Source organism: Temnothorax nylanderi, unplaced genomic scaffold, assembly GCF_030848795.1.
Source record: "Temnothorax nylanderi isolate EJ_2023f unplaced genomic scaffold, tnyl_v1.0 TNYL_tig0029_pilon, whole genome shotgun sequence".
Taxonomy (NCBI): domain Eukaryota; kingdom Metazoa; phylum Arthropoda; class Insecta; order Hymenoptera; family Formicidae; genus Temnothorax; species Temnothorax nylanderi.
The window spans coordinates 1418991-1437632 of record NW_027249091.1 but is presented as its reverse complement, the minus strand read 5'-3'; the positions used below and the strand labels follow the sequence as shown (position 1 = coordinate 1437632).

The 18642-nt window shown below is 41.9% G+C and overlaps 2 long non-coding RNA genes across 2 annotated transcripts in view; one reads left to right on the top strand and one right to left on the bottom strand.

Moving 5' to 3' along the window:
* Positions 1-18642, bottom strand: part of LOC139770422 (uncharacterized) — a 157534-nt gene that overhangs the window by 64887 nt on the left and 74005 nt on the right. The window lies entirely within an intron of this gene.
* Positions 1-18642, top strand: part of LOC139770421 (uncharacterized) — a 109247-nt gene that overhangs the window by 81780 nt on the left and 8825 nt on the right. Inside the window, exon 3 of the long non-coding RNA XR_011717736.1 lies at positions 14177-14218. This is a non-coding gene — a long non-coding RNA (uncharacterized lncRNA). The remainder of the gene's footprint in view (positions 1-14176; positions 14219-18642) is intronic.

The window sequence follows — 18642 nt, the reverse complement described above, 5'->3', positions numbered from 1 at the left end:
ATGCCAGCGGAAGTACTTTCTACGTCCGATGATTCTGCGGACTTTCACGCGAGGAAGAGCCACTTGAGAGAAACTGAAAGTCATATCGCGAATGATCACGATTTTCTCACGGCGATTCTTGAAGCCACATACCCGTCATTTACATTGTCCGATTCAGGATAAGAACAATCTATACGCAGGTATCAACTTCCGGCAACAAGCTTTCCCTGTCATTTTACTCAAGCTGTTTACGAAGGACACAGGTTTTTAATAATGTAGAAATCAATTTAATTATCTATTTAATGTCGATCGTCACGAAACACGTTAACCGTGAAATAAAATAATTCGCCATACCGTGATCAATTACTAGACGATACCCCACTTTCAACCGCGTCCAACTGCATATCCGCAATAATTGCCAGAGCAGGAAGGAAGATTACGCAAGCCTGGGCCTGACACATAGGCAATCCCCCCCCTCTCCTCGAGATACAAGAAGAATGTAGATCACTGTCGCTGATTAAACGATTTATTCTACCTGGCTCCTAATTGGATCGATGCATTATAACGTCAGCCAGTTAAAAGCAAATGTTTGCATCATACGTAACGAACATCCGACTCGTGCACATGCTCTTGCCTCCTGCACGAGCCGCGCGCATGCCGCCGCCGCTATGCGATCGCAGTACCGCGACACGGATCGCAAAGAGGATTTTCTCTCGCGCGGCTTTAAAGATATCCTCGCGCTCGGCATCGGCATCGGCATCGGTCGCGGAGTATTCCCGATCGGCGCTACTATGCGCCTCTAAAGTGGACCGGTTTGCGCAGCAGCGGCAACAACGGCGGGATCGATTCACGGGGAAAAGTGCCGAGGGGAGAAAAACGATGACGCCGCCGCGCGCCGGGAGGAAGAGCGAGTCCCATCTCGGAAGAGAGAGCCGCGGCCTGCACGCGGCGAGGCTGTCTTTTGCCGTCTCGTCTTATCTACCTGTCAAGGCCGAATTCCACGTCTCGTCGAAAATGCGACAAGACACGACGTGACACACCGCGCGTAAAAGCGTGTACGTGTGATGCGTACAACGTATATGGGAGATGGATGCGTGCTTGCGGAAAAGAGAGATAAGGTGTAACCAAATGATGCTGGCGGAGAAAAGAATGTTGAGAATGTTGACGCCAAGGAAAAACATCACTTCATATTGCGATATATGAATGATTGTAGACACGGAGACGGAGTATTTCATCTGAACGAAAAAGAGAAGAATTTGAGGACCAAACAAAGAACACAATGCAAAAATACATAAAGAAAAATTGTATAATTTAAATTTACTAAAATTATATATTACTTAAATTACTTATAAAATTAATTATAACATTCTTGTCGTTTCAAATTTGTAACATGACAAAAAATTACATCTTAATTTTTATAAAAAGGAAAGATAAGGATAAAACGATAAGTCACATAAAGATAATTTTAGCGTCTCACAGACTTGAGAAAATTCTCGACGATATTCAATTTCCATTAAAAATCGTAAAAAAGTATACATTTTATGAATCTAAATATTCCCTCATAATTTTTAATAAATAAAATTTATGTAGGGGAAAAAAATTATCTGACGTCGAAATAGCGAGGAGAAAAATAATCTCAGAAGGCACTGTCCTTATCATCTGAAGTCTGAATACTGTCAGACTGGCGAGCTATAACGTACAGCCTATAACGTCTGCATGTGGCGCTTGCCGCGGATAGGGGATAGGTGCATAGATCAAGAGAAAGACTCCAAGTACAACGGGGTCCAGGCATCTTTTACCCTCTCCGCGTCCGTATATCCTCTTCGTCGTCTCGAACCCGCGGCCGATGCTGATATCGACGAAGCGGACGCGAGTGGCACCGCGGGAAATTAATGACCGTCGTCGCGGTCGCATGAATTGAGTGGAGATTCGTGTTAATTGGGATAAAGTCTCGTGTTTTTCATGAATGAATCAAGCGCCGTGTCGTCTAACCGATGCGATGGGAGCCGGATGCTATCCACCCAGTGGTGACGCTCGGCTGGCCGGGATGGTCGCGTGCATGCTCGCGCCTTCTTAAGCTCCGTTCATACGCAAAATTTTTCCTGCACATTTTCCAAACATTTGCGTGTAACTTCAATGTTATTGTAATCGGTTTCATCTCCGTTCGTGAATTATCAAGTATATTTATACCAAATCCGATACTTTCCTATTGGTTCTAAATCTTTTTCAAATTTTTTTCATTTTGCTTGATGAAAATTACAGCAAATCAATTGGTGAAATTGGCCTTTTTTAAATTTTAGTAAGATAATACTTGATCAAGTTAATAACTATAAATGCAAATGTGAATGTGGACGTGACGATAGGAATTTTCAGATTTAACCATGCTTTTCGGTTAATTCATTCATTGTTAGTTCACTTTGTGAACATAGTACTTCTCTAGATTCTTCTACATTCAAAATGATAAAATTTAGCATAATCGTTACAAATAATACATTTGAATGGACTGCGAAAGAATCGTGTTATTACAGTTATAAAACAGTATAATAGATTCGATGTTCACAACTCCGCTGTCATATTTTAGTTTCACTCCGACCGAGTAGAACGCCTTCTGAAAATCTCTTAGGTACATGCTGGTGAATCTTTGCCGCTCATCCGGAAATGGAGAACAGCTGGAGAACCACTGCTCGCCCACGCTTCGCTACATTCATTCACTTCTGCGTCGATTCCCCCTTCTCCACTTGTCTCGCGCGCGCTCGCACGCGGCTCCGCGCGGTGCCTACGACTCGCGAGCGTGTTCGCATCGCGTGTACGTGCTCACGGTAACCTCGGCCTCGCGGGTGTCTGTGCACGAGTAGGACGTCCCGCGGCAGGTGACGTCATCCGTCTCGTACGCGTTATCCGCGTGCGTGTCCTCACCCGGCCGCGCGCGAAACGGTCATTAATAAAGTTTATTACGCGTCCGCAACCCGTCATCGCGACGCTACGACGCGGCGTTATCTCTTTCGGCGACAAGACGCGACACGAGAGAATCACTGTCGCGACGCGGCGGATCTTTTTGCGAAAAATAGAGCAGAGACCGCGACTGCGCTAACGCGATGACGTATATACCGTGGAGCGGAGGTATGCGTAAACAGGAAACTTTTCACGGCGATTATTTCTGATATTATAGTTGTTAAGTACTCGTCTCCTTCACATTTCTCATCTGTAGTTACTTAATAACTTCAGGAAATTAATACTAGTTATCTTCATTATGTCAATGAAAACGTTGGTTCTCTCCCATCATCCTAATCGCTAATGGGCAGTGATATTTATATAGCAATCTCTATTTCAGTTAAAATTATGGAAAAACTGATCTCCTGAATTCCTTACATAATAAGCTAAGAGGAAATTACTAAGTGATAGAAATATTTTTCTATTTTCCTTCCCTTTCAGGTTCTAATTTTCTTGGAACCTTATTTTATAATTTTTTTTTTACAAGAATTAAATTCAAACTTTGAAACATTTTCAAAAGTTTTTCAGATTCCAATGCTTAATTGAATAATTCGATATTACATAATAGAAATTGAAAAATACGATGAAACTTTCAAGTCTTGTAAAAAATGCAATATTAGGTTCTAAACACCAAGATTTAAAAACCAGATGAGAAAGACATTTAAGGTCTACAGTTATATCATGATTTCATCGAGTTCTTCAATTTTCCCTGAGTGACACAAATGTGTTGTCGTAAATACTACAAACTCGTACCCTAAAATAGAATTATGCATTCTGATTTGCGGAACGTAACGCAATCGCGGTGGCTAAAGAATTACGCGAGACGGAGGCGCGCTTGGCCAATAACCCGACTCTTCGTCCGAGCCCGGCAACGAGCGACGCACGTAGGTAGCTGCCTGCGGTTAATGATGCCCGCGCGAATCGATGATTCGTCAATGTCCGCCACGGAATTGGAATTATCCGACGAAAGGATGGGACGGAGTACCGATGTATGCATACGGGCTCCTCCCCACGTCCTCCTTGTCGGGAACTTAGCTGAATATTAAATGTCCCGCTGACGTGGGGCCTACCCCCTTGCCTTCTCGAGTGTGGGAAAAATCGAGACGAGCTAATCGGCGTGCGTTTCTCGCGTGTCGCTGGCCCTCACGGGAGATGGACAAATCTCGGTGAAAAGAGACCGTAGCATAATTAAGGGCTTCAAAGCGAAAGCGAGCCGGGCCTGTAATTTGTAAGGCCTGCTTTAAGTACGAAATCGTATGTAAAGTGGTTCTTATAAATTATGGACTTGCCACATTTTTGCCCCCCAGCCCTTTAATTATTAGCCGTCTACGCGATTCTCCGATGTAATTGGAATTAAATAAAAAGTGAAAACGTCAAACGAGCTAAATGCCGTTCAATACATTTGAAGATATCCCGACAAAACGGTTTACACTTTATCTTATTTTATTTTTTAGTGCGAAATATAGAACTTGTGTCATGCTTAATGATACAGTAATAATGAAATATATAGTAATTCTTTTCGTGTTTTTATTTAAAATATATTTTTGTTCTGTAATTTAAAATAATGTATACACGAAGGTGTTGTTTACAACATCCCATCAACATTAGAAGTGTTTAAACGTCTAAGAGAAGTAACATTAGAAGGGAAGTTAGTAGAGAAATTTTACGAGTAGCTATCATTTGCAACCATCAGCGAGGATTCACTCAAGTGAAATGTGCCGTTTGCGGGCGATGGTTTTCTATTACCATCGGTCGTGCGACGACGCGATCGAGGCACGGTCTATTCTCTGGGTCGCCTCGTCATTTTGCGCGGGTCGTACGTGACTTTTTCGCGGAACGCAAGGCCCGTCTCAAATCGCACGACTCCCAGACTTCATGGACGCCAGAAGATCATCTCCGTGATCAATGGTGCGCCGAGGGACAGAGGATGCGCTTATGGGCTCCTCGGGGCCATAACTGTATCTACTCGGATAGCACGCTCGGATTATGAATGCACCGTTGCACCGCGGTTGCGGAACAATGCGACTTAATAGCGACGGCCTGTGTGCCACGAGTACGTTTTGCACGTTATTTATATAAATGAAGGAAAAAAGGGGGACGCGAGACTGCCAACCCTCCAGCGTGTAGGTTCCTCCGAAATCGGAACGTGACGTTGCGTGCGCGTGTCCCGTTGTTATAATAACATCTCGTCCTGGAGGCGTTGCTCGAGAACATCCCGATTCAATCCGTCAAGGAGCCGTGTCAAATTCAATTCACCGATGAACTTTCAAAAGCAGGGCTCTTTGACTTTCCGCTAATCACGTGGATCACCAATCCTTTTAGATTGACTGTCTTTTTGATACTTGACCGCATTTCGAATCCATCGTCCGTGTCTCATATCAACCCTCAGTCATCTTCTGTTTTATTTGACTCAGAATATAAATGCCAGTAAAATGACTTGAATATCTCAAAAATTATCCAAAAGTTAATAAAGTACTGAGAACAAGATTTTTATATATAGTAAAGTATTTCTAAATTAATAAAGATCAATGTGATCTATTATTTCACTAAGAGAAATTAAATCTACTCGACGAGATTAACTCAAGGTAGACCGCATTAAACTAATAGCCTCTTGTTTTTATAGTACACAGTAAAAAATTTTGTGTCAATGGAAGTCCACTCTCAATTTTGTGTTAAAATAACTCATTCATCGTGTTATTTTTGACATTTAGAAATGTTATATCGACATTTATAACATTTCTAAATGTCAAAAATAACACGATAAATGAGTTATTTTAACACAAAATTGAGAGTGGACTTCCATTGACACAAAATTTTTTACTGTGTATCTAAAATTTCTGACTATATTAAATTAAAAGAAATAAAGATAATTAAATGAGTACCAATTGTAGCGATAGTTTTGCGGAGCTATTTCAAATAAAATAGCTATTTTTAAAAATGCGATAAGTCGGCAATTTTTCAGCCACGACGGCATGATAACGCAGCGGAAATATGACGCTCGTTCTTCCGTTTGGATTAGGGAAGCGTCGGCCATAAGTAAAAATCACACATCCGAAAGTCGTAACGTCGCCACGCCCGTTATAATTTCAGCCGCCACACTTTGCGTACTACGGTAACTCGCGCGCGGCCCTGCAAGATCTCCGTCGCGATATCGCCGAGGCCTCTCCGCGTCTCCGCGCGTGCACACACACACACATTGCACATACATACATACATATCGCGCGTGCAAACCAGTCGCGGGGCTTCGCCGTCCCGGCGAATCCGATCGGCCGGTTCGGCGGGATTGTGATATTGTGAACTCGCGAACGAATAAACTCGTCCGCGGGGAGATGCCCGATCGAGAGAAACGAAGTGTCCCATTTATCGCCGAGCACGCAACTCCATTTCGCGCGTCCAGCCGCACGCCGCACATGAACGATTAAACTGGCTGCGGAATGCAATACGAGGAAATCGGCTGCAGACGAGGGGAGACCACGGGGAGGAGGAAGGAGGGGACAGCGAGGATAAGTGGAAAGGGGAGAACGGACGGAGAGATGACGAGGAAAAGGAGAAAGAGAGAAACGGATGCGCGAGGGCGAGGCGCGTGCATCTCTCCGGGGACCGGTGGGCCCTATACGCTCGCGAACTGGTGCGACCGGTGCGCGTCGCGACTAATCATTGCGTCCATCCGGCAGCGTGCGCGTCCAGAATGGTAGCACTAAATTATTTCGCTGTGCGATTGCGGCGACGGTGCGACGCCGCGTTGGCAAAAAAAAAGTGGCGTAAGAGAGACGGCCGGACTGAATAACGGCGGGCCCGGTGTGGCTGGACCTATTATCGAGAATCGTCGTCGATCATTTCGAGCAAATTAATAAAACCGACTTCCTCCGGGGGTATCTACCCCGCTAGACTTTATCTCATTGCGATTTTTTCCGAGAATAGATTTGCATAAATTGGAAAGATAAAAAAAAAGTATCGAGATACATTCACTCTATAAACATGGAACTTGGGTAATGTTGAAACATATTTTTTTCTTGCTTTATTTATTTTATTCTTAATATTCTTTAAAGTATATGTTCCATATATTATAAATATAGCAAAAAAGATACTAATGTTATAGCGACTTAAGAATAAATCGAGCGCAAAAACTGGTCTCTATCACATGAATGAAATGTCTTTAGGCACAGTGCGATGAAAAATACTCGTAAATCTGAGGATTCATTAAACTTGAATCAACGGGGTATAACCCTCCGTGAGGGACTTCCTAATGAGACTCTTCATGTATCAACTCGGCTCCGTGATGAAACAAAAAATCCTCGGAATAGGCATTTGGATGTGCAACAAACAAATTGTTTTTTCTTTTGGAATTAAACGTCTCTTGATGTAAAAGACGACATTTGATTTCCGAGTGCCCGGAGCTAATTGGCCCCCGTGACGATTGGGATGCGGAAAAGTAACCCTTGACTGTTAGGACGGGCTTGCGCGCGCGACCCCCAAGAGAGCTGCACTTAATTTATCAAATCTACCATTTGTATTTATTAAATATTATATATACAATAGATTTCGTAATATAAATAACTTTTACTAAAGGATACTGAAGGATGCTTATATAGATCATTTAAAAAATGATTTCTCGATCACATATTTTTTTTGCAATTCTTAAAATTTTTCTAAATGACGGCGCTCTTTCTTGCAATATTTTTCTTCACTGCGTGACTTTTTTTTAGACATGCAAACGATTTTCGTATGCGTGCTATTTGACGCCTACTGTTCGATAACTTAGATTAATTTGCCAACTGATGTTATGCACTTCACGTGTCATAGCTGGTTTGGTAATGTTTCTCGCAGAATCTCGAGATATTAACTTGCAGATTTACTTAGTTGCATCCCACGTGCATAATATTATTATTCACCTACACAAGTTTCAACGCACGTCACGCAAGAAGGAACTTTTGATCGACGATGATGATATTGAAATCTCTAAGTATCATGTTCGCGCGACATAACTGACTGAAAGTTTTCAGACGTCCTTGTTACACAGGCAACATCTATGCAGCAGGTTTGCCAGCCTACGCAGTCAGGGCGATAATTTATATGTCTAGTATTGATACAACGGGAAATGGCAGGTAAAATAATGTGATTCTTTGCGCAATTTTATAATAGATTTTTGAGCACTTTGTACGCGGAAGTTCACGGCTTGTCATAAAGAAAAAGAACGATACCGCTAGAATTCCTAGACTCGGACCATCTCTATCGCCATTATTGTTACTCCGTACAGCGCATTTTTTATTATCATACTGTTTAGCGCGCGTATCGCGTTACACGGACCGCTATCGATAGCGATCGCATCTTCGACGCGTCAAAATTATCGTCGGCTATAATCGTAAAAGCGTTACGAATTCGTTAATAAAATCCACGATGGAAGCATATCGCCCAGCGCGCCGCGAAAAAAACGCGCGGTTATTCGGACGACCGATTACTTCCTGGTGCGATCATTGGATCAAAGCCCACGTAGAAATTACTGTTCTTTACACCTACGTGACGGATTCTACAAAATGCCGCCAATTAAATAAAAAATGATTCGCGAAGTTGCGTGGAGCTTGGCGAAGTACAAAAATTTATAAATTATATTAAAAACAAAATTTAATCCAGTAAAAGTAAAAAATTGAAGCAGATTTGGATTCCTTACTTTGTTTCCTTACTTTCGCAAAATATTTTTTTCTGATTATACTCCACTTTATTAATTTTCGAAATTTTACATTTACATTTAGTAAGTAAAGGATTGAGTATATTTCTATAAAAGTTACAGTTGGAATTGAAGATAAACACAGACACATTATTAGCATCGTCTAAGGTCTTTGTGTAAAGATTCGGCTAATCTACACAGTAAAAAATTTTGTGTCAATGGAAGTCCACTCTCAATTTTGTGTTAAAATAACTCATTCATCGTGTTATTTTTGACATTTAGAAATGTTATATCGACATTTATAACATTTCTAAATGTCAAAAATAACACGATAAATGAGTTATTTTAACACAAAATTGAGAGTGGACTTCCATTGACACAAAATTTTTTACTGTGTATTGTATAAATACACGGTCAGTGTCACGTCTCGTTTCATACATATATTCGTAAACCATAAAGCCCGGTTGAGCGGAATATCAATCAACTTGCGTGGTTTCGACCTGAAGATCTTATCGAGAATGGCGAACACGAGCATCGCGAACTTGACTCTCGCAGACGATACGTGGTCGTACTTTCGGATCCTTTCGGCGAAAACGGACGAGCGCGCGTCGGCACGAGAAATCGGTCGTGAGATTTCTCGTTCTCCTTCGGACGCGATGCAAGCAATGAATATATATTCAATCCTGTTTTTATTTTTTGATGTGTGCAGCCATACAGCAACATATTAAATACTTGGCATAAAACGGTATTGTGTGCGTCAAGCTAATATCTAATAAAGTTAATTTTTTCGAATATTACAATGTTAATGCTATTAATGTGATAAAATTGTAGGACTAAATATTTATACAAATAATTAGAATAGAGAGAAATAATTTATTTTATAAATCTTTTACATTAATTGATAAATGTATAAACAAAGATAATATATAATGACAAATGTAATTTAATAATAAAATAATTTTTTATATTGTGAAAAAATATTCTAACAAAATGGGAAAAAGGATTAGCGTTCGGGTGACACTCAATCAAACACAAGCGAAATAAAATTACGCTCATAAACGGACCGTAAATCCAATAACAAAGTCTTATTGAAACTCACTCGTACATTAAGTTAAGGGCTTCATTTATTTAGTCTGGAACGGAATACCTCTTAAAAAGAGCCTACGTCGTAAATTGACATAATCCTCTCTCGGCGTGCGTACAATTACGCGCGGATACGCTCGCGGCCTACATGCCGCAACAAAAGACTGAAGTCAAATCGGACAAACACGGTATTCTATTCTTTGAAGAGTCTCCGTTTACCAAGGAGATAAGCCATCATCCTGGTATATTGGCCAAGCAACGACGACGAAAACGAGGAAAATGTGGTAGGTGTCGGGCAGAGCTACGATGGTGTACGTGGGACGAGGCCCAGGACCTCGTCAGTCTTACCAAGAAGGAGTTGTTACTCTGTCCTCGAGATCCAAGGTGTACTACCGCAAGGACACGAAACTGATGCTTTTTGTCGGCGCGAGAGCGGCCACGCTTTTAAGGAGGACAGAGTTAGCAGGAGAGGCGAGCGTCTCGAACGCGCACGGCGTATTACTGCATTGATAAAGACGCCCACGTCTCTTACCAGTCTCTCCGCGAAGCTGCAGGCGCCGTTCTGCTATAACGAAGCCGAATCGAAGGTCCGCGGCTGGCAGACGCAAGATACACAGGATCGACGCATTGTAACGTCACACGCATCTCATCCCGAGCCTCGAGTCGTTGATAAAGCGAACTGATCGTATAAATCATTTCTAATCTTTACTCTTAATCGCTCTGCAATTATTTTGAGACGATTCTCCATGTTTAATAATTATGTATTTTCATACAGAAGCATACTCGCTCAAATCAAGTGCTGTACATAAATCTTGAACATTTACGATTGAAAAAATAATAATTTTACTTGATTGATTTTACCAGAAAGAAAACTTTGTTTAAAATCATTCGTTTGTCAATTAAGGCAACTAGAATACTTGAGAAGGAACGATATTCGTTTAATTGACATTTATAAAGATAATTTAGGATAAGTTTGTAAATCTCAAATATTTGTTTTTGTCATCGAGAATATTTTTATCTCGTAAAACAAATTATACAATTAGCAGATTGCGCCGTCTGCGCGCTACAGTCGATGACCGCCACTTTACACGTACAAAGGGCAAAACGCTTAACTCTCGTCCGTTTTACTCCACGAAGCTTATCAGGATCGGAGTAGCGTGTACATATGCGTGTGATCTGCATGGCGAAAAAAACGCGAGAAGTGGAAATGATGCAGAGCGAGGTGATGCATGGACGTGTGTCTCCAGCACATTCTCAAAGAGTTGCTATTTATACTCCTGACTGCATGAGCTGAAAGAATGGCCGAGGAGCGGGTTCCTCAATATGGCAGCAGGTAGGCCGCGCGCAGTGATTCAGAGCCGATTTTTCCAGCTGGACCAGACAGTGGCTCTATTCTCCGTCTGCCGTTCTGCCCGCTGAGTGCCCGCCAGGAGCGACCGTGGTCGCTCCACCTTCCTTCGCGCTTTCGTTCTCGCTCCCTTCCTCCCTCCTCTCGCCTTCGTTGACGGTTCACTTGCGCGAGAAATCCCAGATCGCGTATCCCATCGTCACTTTGTCGGTCGTTTTTCGCGAGTGTCTCTTTGAAAATGTGATTCATCGACTCTCTTAAGACATTTGGCTAATTATTTCGCGGTCGTATTTTTTTATCGCATTTTGAAATTATTAAGATATAGCAATAATTTAACCGATTTTTGAAATTTCAGAAAATTTATTAAAATTTACTTTTCTTTATTGTCTAACGAATTCTTGTCTCAAATTCTTGGGAAACTAAATTAATAATAAAGATTAGACCATCATTACAATAAATCTTTCAGTTAATATAATTTCATAATCAATTAAAGAACATATATATAATAATTAATGCCATATAATATGCTAGCAGTTTTTTTACGAAAATTTTTAATTATCTTATTATTTATTTTTTTTATATAAAATAATATGCATGCTCTATTGATGATACAATTTAACTCGAGTACCGTTAGCTCATTAAATAAATTACCGTGAAAATGTGAACGTTTATCGGCATGACGAGTTAATGATAATCAATACTGGCGATCGCCAAGCCAACCGCGTACACTTCGTAGGCGTAAGGCACCTCAATTAACATTGGAATGGCATCGGCGTAGATCTTACGTAGGCGCTTGATACGCCAGACACGTATCCGTTAACACGTTTCGCAGTCGTCGTAACAAGTGGTGTCCCTTCGATCCACGACCTGCGATCGAAGTTCATTCTTGATTCGAATTTTTGTGCGTCCGCCTTTCAATACGGAGACGCTCCCGACATATTTTATTTCACCATTTGCATCTCATTGAACAAATCAAGCATAACAACGTGCAAATATTTTATGACAATCACGTATTTTGTCAAATAAAATTTATAACGTGTTAGTAATCGCGACTGAAAATTAAACGACTTTCTGACCCACGAAAATAAGCTGGCTATAAATACATTTATATAGGCTATAAGTTGTGCCTTATTGTTACATTTCTATATGCAAGATGTCCTACGCAAAAATTACTTTATTGATTTCATCGATCGAAAACTAGATAATTAGCATTAATTACAATTCTACACATTTTTTGTTCGTCCCTCTCGCACGATTCGCTCGCTGTAGAAATTACGCGCGAGATCCTCCGGCGACAAGATTTTCCCAAGAAAACATCTCGCTCCCTTCTCACTCCAACGTGTTCCCGGCGCTTCACCGGATCTTGGACTCCCGTCGACGCCCCGCCGTACCCATCTAGACCCCCGGCCGACGCAGCGAGCGAGCTTTCCGCCGGAGCGGATCTGCGGAAAAATCGCTTGCGCGGCTCGGGAGAGGAGGATATCCGATCGCTTCGCGGGATCGTTTGCGGACCGCTTACACCGACAGATGGGATTATCTGATCTTGAATCTAGCCGGGATGGCTCTGGCGCGTATAATTGCCATCGTCGGGCGAACGAGCGTAGCCTGGTGAGCGCGCTAGAGAGAGGGCCCTCTTCTCCTCTCCTCCTCCTTCTTCTCCTCCTCCTCTCCTTCCTTCTCCTCCTGTATCTACGGCTCTTGTCGACTGCCTGGCTAGTTGGCTGGGCCCCGCGCTGGACCCCGCGCTAGCTAGTTCGTCTGCGCCGGCCGACGTTCCTTCTCGTTCGTTCAACAGCCGTTCGTTGCTGCCGCTCTTCTGCCGTCGTGCCGGTCGCTGCCTCTCTAGTCGGCTCGTTCGCCACCGGAGTCAAGGCTGTGAACCGGGAATGTGCGTGCAACTATGCTACCTGGACCTTTTATTCCTCCTGATATCCACCGCCGCCGCCGCCGCCACCGCCGTCGCCTTCTCTTAAACGTGGCTTATACGCCTTTAGTCGGCAACGGCTATGTCTAGCAATACGTTCGTATGAATCTACGTCGCGCGCGCGTCTTCTCTTTCCCTCTCTCTCTCTCTCTCTTATCTCTCTCTCTGGACCCCAGAGATTCCGGTCGAACTCTCTCCCAGTCAGCTCCCTCAGTCCAGCTCCCTCTTTCTCTTTCTTCTCCTCGTCTTCCTCCTCTTTGATAACGATCTTCCGGTGAGAGAGAGAAAGAGAGCACGACGAGCGTACTTTTACAAACCCCCTGGCACCTGTCCACCCAAGTAGATAATAACGCCGCTACGAAGCCTGCGCCGTGCAGCCTGATTGCCTGACTGTTACCTACCTACCTACCTACCAACCTACCTACCTACCCACCCATCTCTCTCTCATTTCCGTTGTTAGATTTTCCACATCTTTCTTTATCTCACTCTCCACCTATATTACCTATAGATCACTTATTGACTTACGTTAGAGGAAACTCGCTAGCAATCTTTTTCAAAGTTCGATTACGAGAGCATCTCCCGCGGTAATCCCTTTCGCTATTGCTCTCAAATCACTTACTTATGATTCAATAGGTGATACGATTTCGATCTTAGTTTACTTAATCCCTTTTTATTACTCATCCAATGGCGTAATGCACGAATCTCTTCTTTATCAATCCAGTTCTATCTCCCGTTGCACTTACAAGCAGAGATTTTATCCCACCGTAATAAACCGTCTTTCTCCTTCTGTTTCATTCGTCTAATCTCTATCGCGAATCGATATTTACTCTATTCATGTCCGAGAGAGTCGCCGGGAGCGTGGTTTCTCAGCAATACGACGACGGTTAGGCAACCGCCTCACTGGAAATCATTGTCTTGCGCGAGAGCCAAGTGGCTCTTTCTATCACGTTGCGTGGGTCGTTCTCGCAAGGACTCGGCCGTCGTAATAAATAATAACGGGAACGCGAATTAATCACGACATTCACAGGCGCCTTCCGTGGCCGTGTATTCCTTGTAATTATGACGAGAACTCATTAGATGCTTTCTAAACAAATTTCACTTACTTTATACTTTATATCTTTATATGTATGAGTATTATTAAATTTTTGATCGAACTGGCATTTCATGATACGTTTTTCTGTTACAGGCATGAGAAGTTGTCGAGAGTGTCGCAGTTAACGGAGATTGGGTACGTGATTGATTGTATTGTATTTTATTCATATACTGCATATAATGCATTACACATTAGTTAAGTAAAATAGTAATGTATTATTATTCTCGTTGTGAGAAGCAAAATGTTTTGTTATAGTACTTGATATAGAACTTTGTTGTATGTAACATTCGTTTTTATTACTGTGAGAAAAATCCAAAATGTTTTTCGTGCCAAAATAATTAAGAGAATAATTTAGTGTTAATTATTTTCCAAAATACTTTCCATTTATTAAAAAAATATTTTACGAGCAGGTTCTTTGTGGAGTTTAGTTTCTCTAAAATCTTTAATTTTAGTTCATTGCTTTAAGGAAAGAACTTAATTACATTGGAGCGCGCAATATAATGTTTAGAACTGTGTGCGCACACAACGTTTGGCTAAATACCACGACGCTTTGATTGCATATCGCGCCGGCAAACTCGGACTGTCAAGCGACAGTCGACCACCGCGAGAAAATCAATCAAGTGGATGGCAAGTATTTGTCATCATCATACCATCACCGGGCCTGTCCCTTCTCTTTCGTGAACATAAACTAAATGTCTATTAAGGCTAGTTATGTAATTTTGGAAAGGGAAATTAAACTTCACGAACAATTACAAATGATACGTAGAAACATCTTCTGATGTTATTTTATTTTAAAAAAAACAGCGTAAAGATTGCTAAAGTAAATTAGAAATATTGTTATATCTTTTTCTATAGTAATTAATAATATCAGTTAATTGACTTGATAATTGAATTTATAAGAATATTATTATTATATTATCGTTGCTATATAATATTTATACAAGTACAAATTAAAATTTATAATTTTGCGACTGGTTTACATATAATTTTACAATTGTTTACAAAGCGAAAGATTAATGTCTAGAGTAGAAATAGCTGATAGAAGTTTTTAATACAATACTAGACTTGACCATAAATCATCCTCACGCATAAGTTGACACGCCTCAGGCAACTTAATCGCTTTGATATTTGTCACTATCCGCTCGGTGCGCGGTGTGACGGAATTGAAACGTTCGCATTAATCATTAAATCGGCTTCCCAACAGCTGCGGAACATATTGTATGTATTGAAGTAGTCGTCTTGGTCGAATACTTTGATGATTGACGTGTGCTTGACCTTCTCGAGAAGCGAGAATCGCCGCGATCGGGGCTCCGCGTGAATTATCCTCTTTGTCCGTTGACAAACGCGTGCCATGAGGAGATCTCAGAATAGCGTGGCCTCGACAAAAAGGCCCCCCCTTTCCTTACCACTGTTTTATGCGACTTTTTGTCGCGTTTCATTTTGTACGACGTTTTTGCCCCGCGTGTACGTGATCGTACTAAATTACTCGACCGATGATCAGTGAACTTTGTGCTGCCGCTAAATCGTTAACACGTGTCCCCCTGATTATACCGTTAAGATAATATCGATTATCGCCTTCGAAATCTTCTTGCGAACCGTAGAACGCATGTCTATCACTATTGAGTTTTAATGAAACTAAATAACGTACGGATCGAATTCATTGAACTCGAATTCTACGCAATTATGGGTTTACAGCTTCTCTTAATGATTGATTCGAGGATCGCGAATACTTCACTTCTATAAATTATCGTGTCGAAAGCAATCCTTATAATTTTTCAAATTACTCTAATGCTATCATTTTTTACATGAGTATTAATCTTCAATTAGAATATGAAGTACCTAATTTGGTAATCTAATCAAAATTCTTCGATCATCTCTAGAGAATTATTTTATATACATATATCAGATAAATATTATATTAATTACAACGTACACACACATGAACAGATACAACAGTTCTCATTTCTGGACCGCTAGTGATCGAAAAAAAAACTGAAGAAATGCTCAAGTTAAAATATGCGAACGCATTTCATGCGAACGCATGAAAAGGATTAATCGTTCTTCTTTAAAATGTCAATCACGTCGCGCGACATGATCTCGTTACGCCCAACCTCACCAAAATGTGTCGTTATTATTTTGTAGGGAAAAAACGCGGAACGCGGAACCGGCCGGTCACGGCCAGCGCGAATACCCAGAAACCATATAATCCACGTGACGTTCGGTTCGCGGACACCCTTAATGGTATATATCCTTGCGATCGCATGCTCCACGATCCTGTGCGTCCCGGAAAGAGAAGTCAGAGAAGATCAGAGTGGCCGCGTACGCGCGGTGAGAGAAAGAGAGAGCTAAGCGAGTCCGGATAAAAAGCGTCAAGGTCTCCGCTGTGCTGTATACGAACGTCAAGAACCATTGGGCCTGGGTGCATGACCGTTAACGACCGTTGCTCTACCAACGGAAAGTGTCTCCTTTTACTACCGATTATGAGTAATTCTTTTGTTCTTGTAAACCGTTTTTATTTTAACATAATTCGTATGCAGCATAAAAAATTATATCACAGTAACCGAAGAAATAATGATCATTAATGCAGTTATGCATTTATGCTATTATCTTAGCGATTTTTTGTACTAATCTTTATATTGTTAATTGGAATAATTATTTCTCTAGTAATATTTAAGCAAAAAGAGTAGTATTGAATGAAATCATATTGTCGCATTCTAATTATAAAATAATTGCAATTAATACACAATAATATTAACATTTTAGATTCAATCTTCAACGCTTCGATGCTAATCTCACCATTAAATATGATTTCAAAGGGCAATTAATGTCGCGTCCTGAATTACCGGTTCGTTTTGCAAAACTCTCCCATTTAGCCAATTACACTCATTAGATCTCTCGGTGCACGGTGACGCAATTCGTACCGGACGCCTCTTCGTTAATTATCCGCGGCTATGCTATTACGGGTTTTATAAGATCGATTCGGGAAAGTTGCCGCGTCTGGTTTTCTCGCGGACACGTAAGTCTCTCTAATCTAGTTCGTGCCAGATCGACTTCCTCGTCCGCCGCGACTCCCGGGGACCGTTTCTTGGGGAGCGGCGCAGCTTCGCGACTGTCGCTGTGTCGCTACCGATCGACGACCGTACGTTTCGAATCGGCGAGTTAAACCCGAGTGACATTCGTCTCTACGTTGCGTAACCCGGCAATCATATCCGGAAGGTAACCGCCGGTTACTCACGCAGTCGTATATGTACACTTTCACTGTCGCGGATTCCTTTTGTGCCGCCATCAAACATACGCTATTCTTCTCCTCCTCTGTCTTTCCTCCCTCACCGAGAGTCAGCGGGGTCGACGAATGTATCACTTAACTCTGCCAATCGATCCATTAATCGGAACAGGTGCCCGGCAAAGATTTAATGCCATCCTCTCGAGCGATCGATAACCCTCGCGGCTCGTAACGTGACGTAAGTTTCGTGGTTCAAGCCGGTCGGTCGTCTATTCAGCGACGCGAGTGTGTAATGAAGCGTTAACACGCGGCTATACGCGTAATTGATTATTGTACACAGAATCCACTGTTTCAAGACGCTCGCGGAGAATCGGATATTGCGTAACAAAACGCGATCCGGACGATACAAAAAATTGCGCGCGTAATTTCAGCGAGGCAAATGCGGATTATGTTGAAAGTGATATTACGGATCTGATAGATAGTCGAGAGCCACAGAAATTGATTGCCGTTGTACGGCTGCGGCGTTCTCTACTTCGATCCGCGGTGCAACCACCAATTTGGTTGTTCCACAACTTAAATTGGATATCTCTATGAAATGGAATTCTCCTGCATAGATAGACCCGTGCGAACGAAAGAATAGCGCTGTTCTATCGATGTCGGGAATGACATCACGATTTCGGGCAACATTATTAGATCGACAATACCGTTAATACGATCACGACCGCGGGGTCAAATCGCTGGCAGCGTGACTGCGAGAGATCTCATTAGCAAATTCAATAATATGCGTAGAAATAGAGAGAGAGAGAGAGAGAGAATCGGCGTACTTGTTCTATTGTACATTATTCAATGTAGAGTGATATAGATGGAAATAGACTTAAGCCGCTTTGCGAATGCGGATTTTCGAGCTCGTATGCCGACGATACTAATCTACGACGTGACGTTTGACGAATCCGAGATGAACCCGGGATGGAGAGAGAGACGTCCCCGAAGAGAGGACGGTAGAAGGACGGAATAATCGTGCCGGTAAGAAATCGTGACGCGCACCGGAGAGAAAGGAGGATCCTACAACGGGTAGAGACCTTTAAGATCGCAAGGAGCAAAGGTATATTACATCCATACAGCCTACATAGCGTACACTTGCGTGTTTGACCCGCTGTCCCAAGAAATTGTTTCAAGAAGATTTTAGACGGTAGTTCGGAATCGTGTGTGATACAAACGAAGTGAAATCGTTGTTTACCCTAGCGCATTCTTATATCTCTATAAAAAAAACGAATATATAACTTATCGAAGCTTTGTATTAAAAAAACCAGAATTTATTTACTAAGTTAAAAATCTT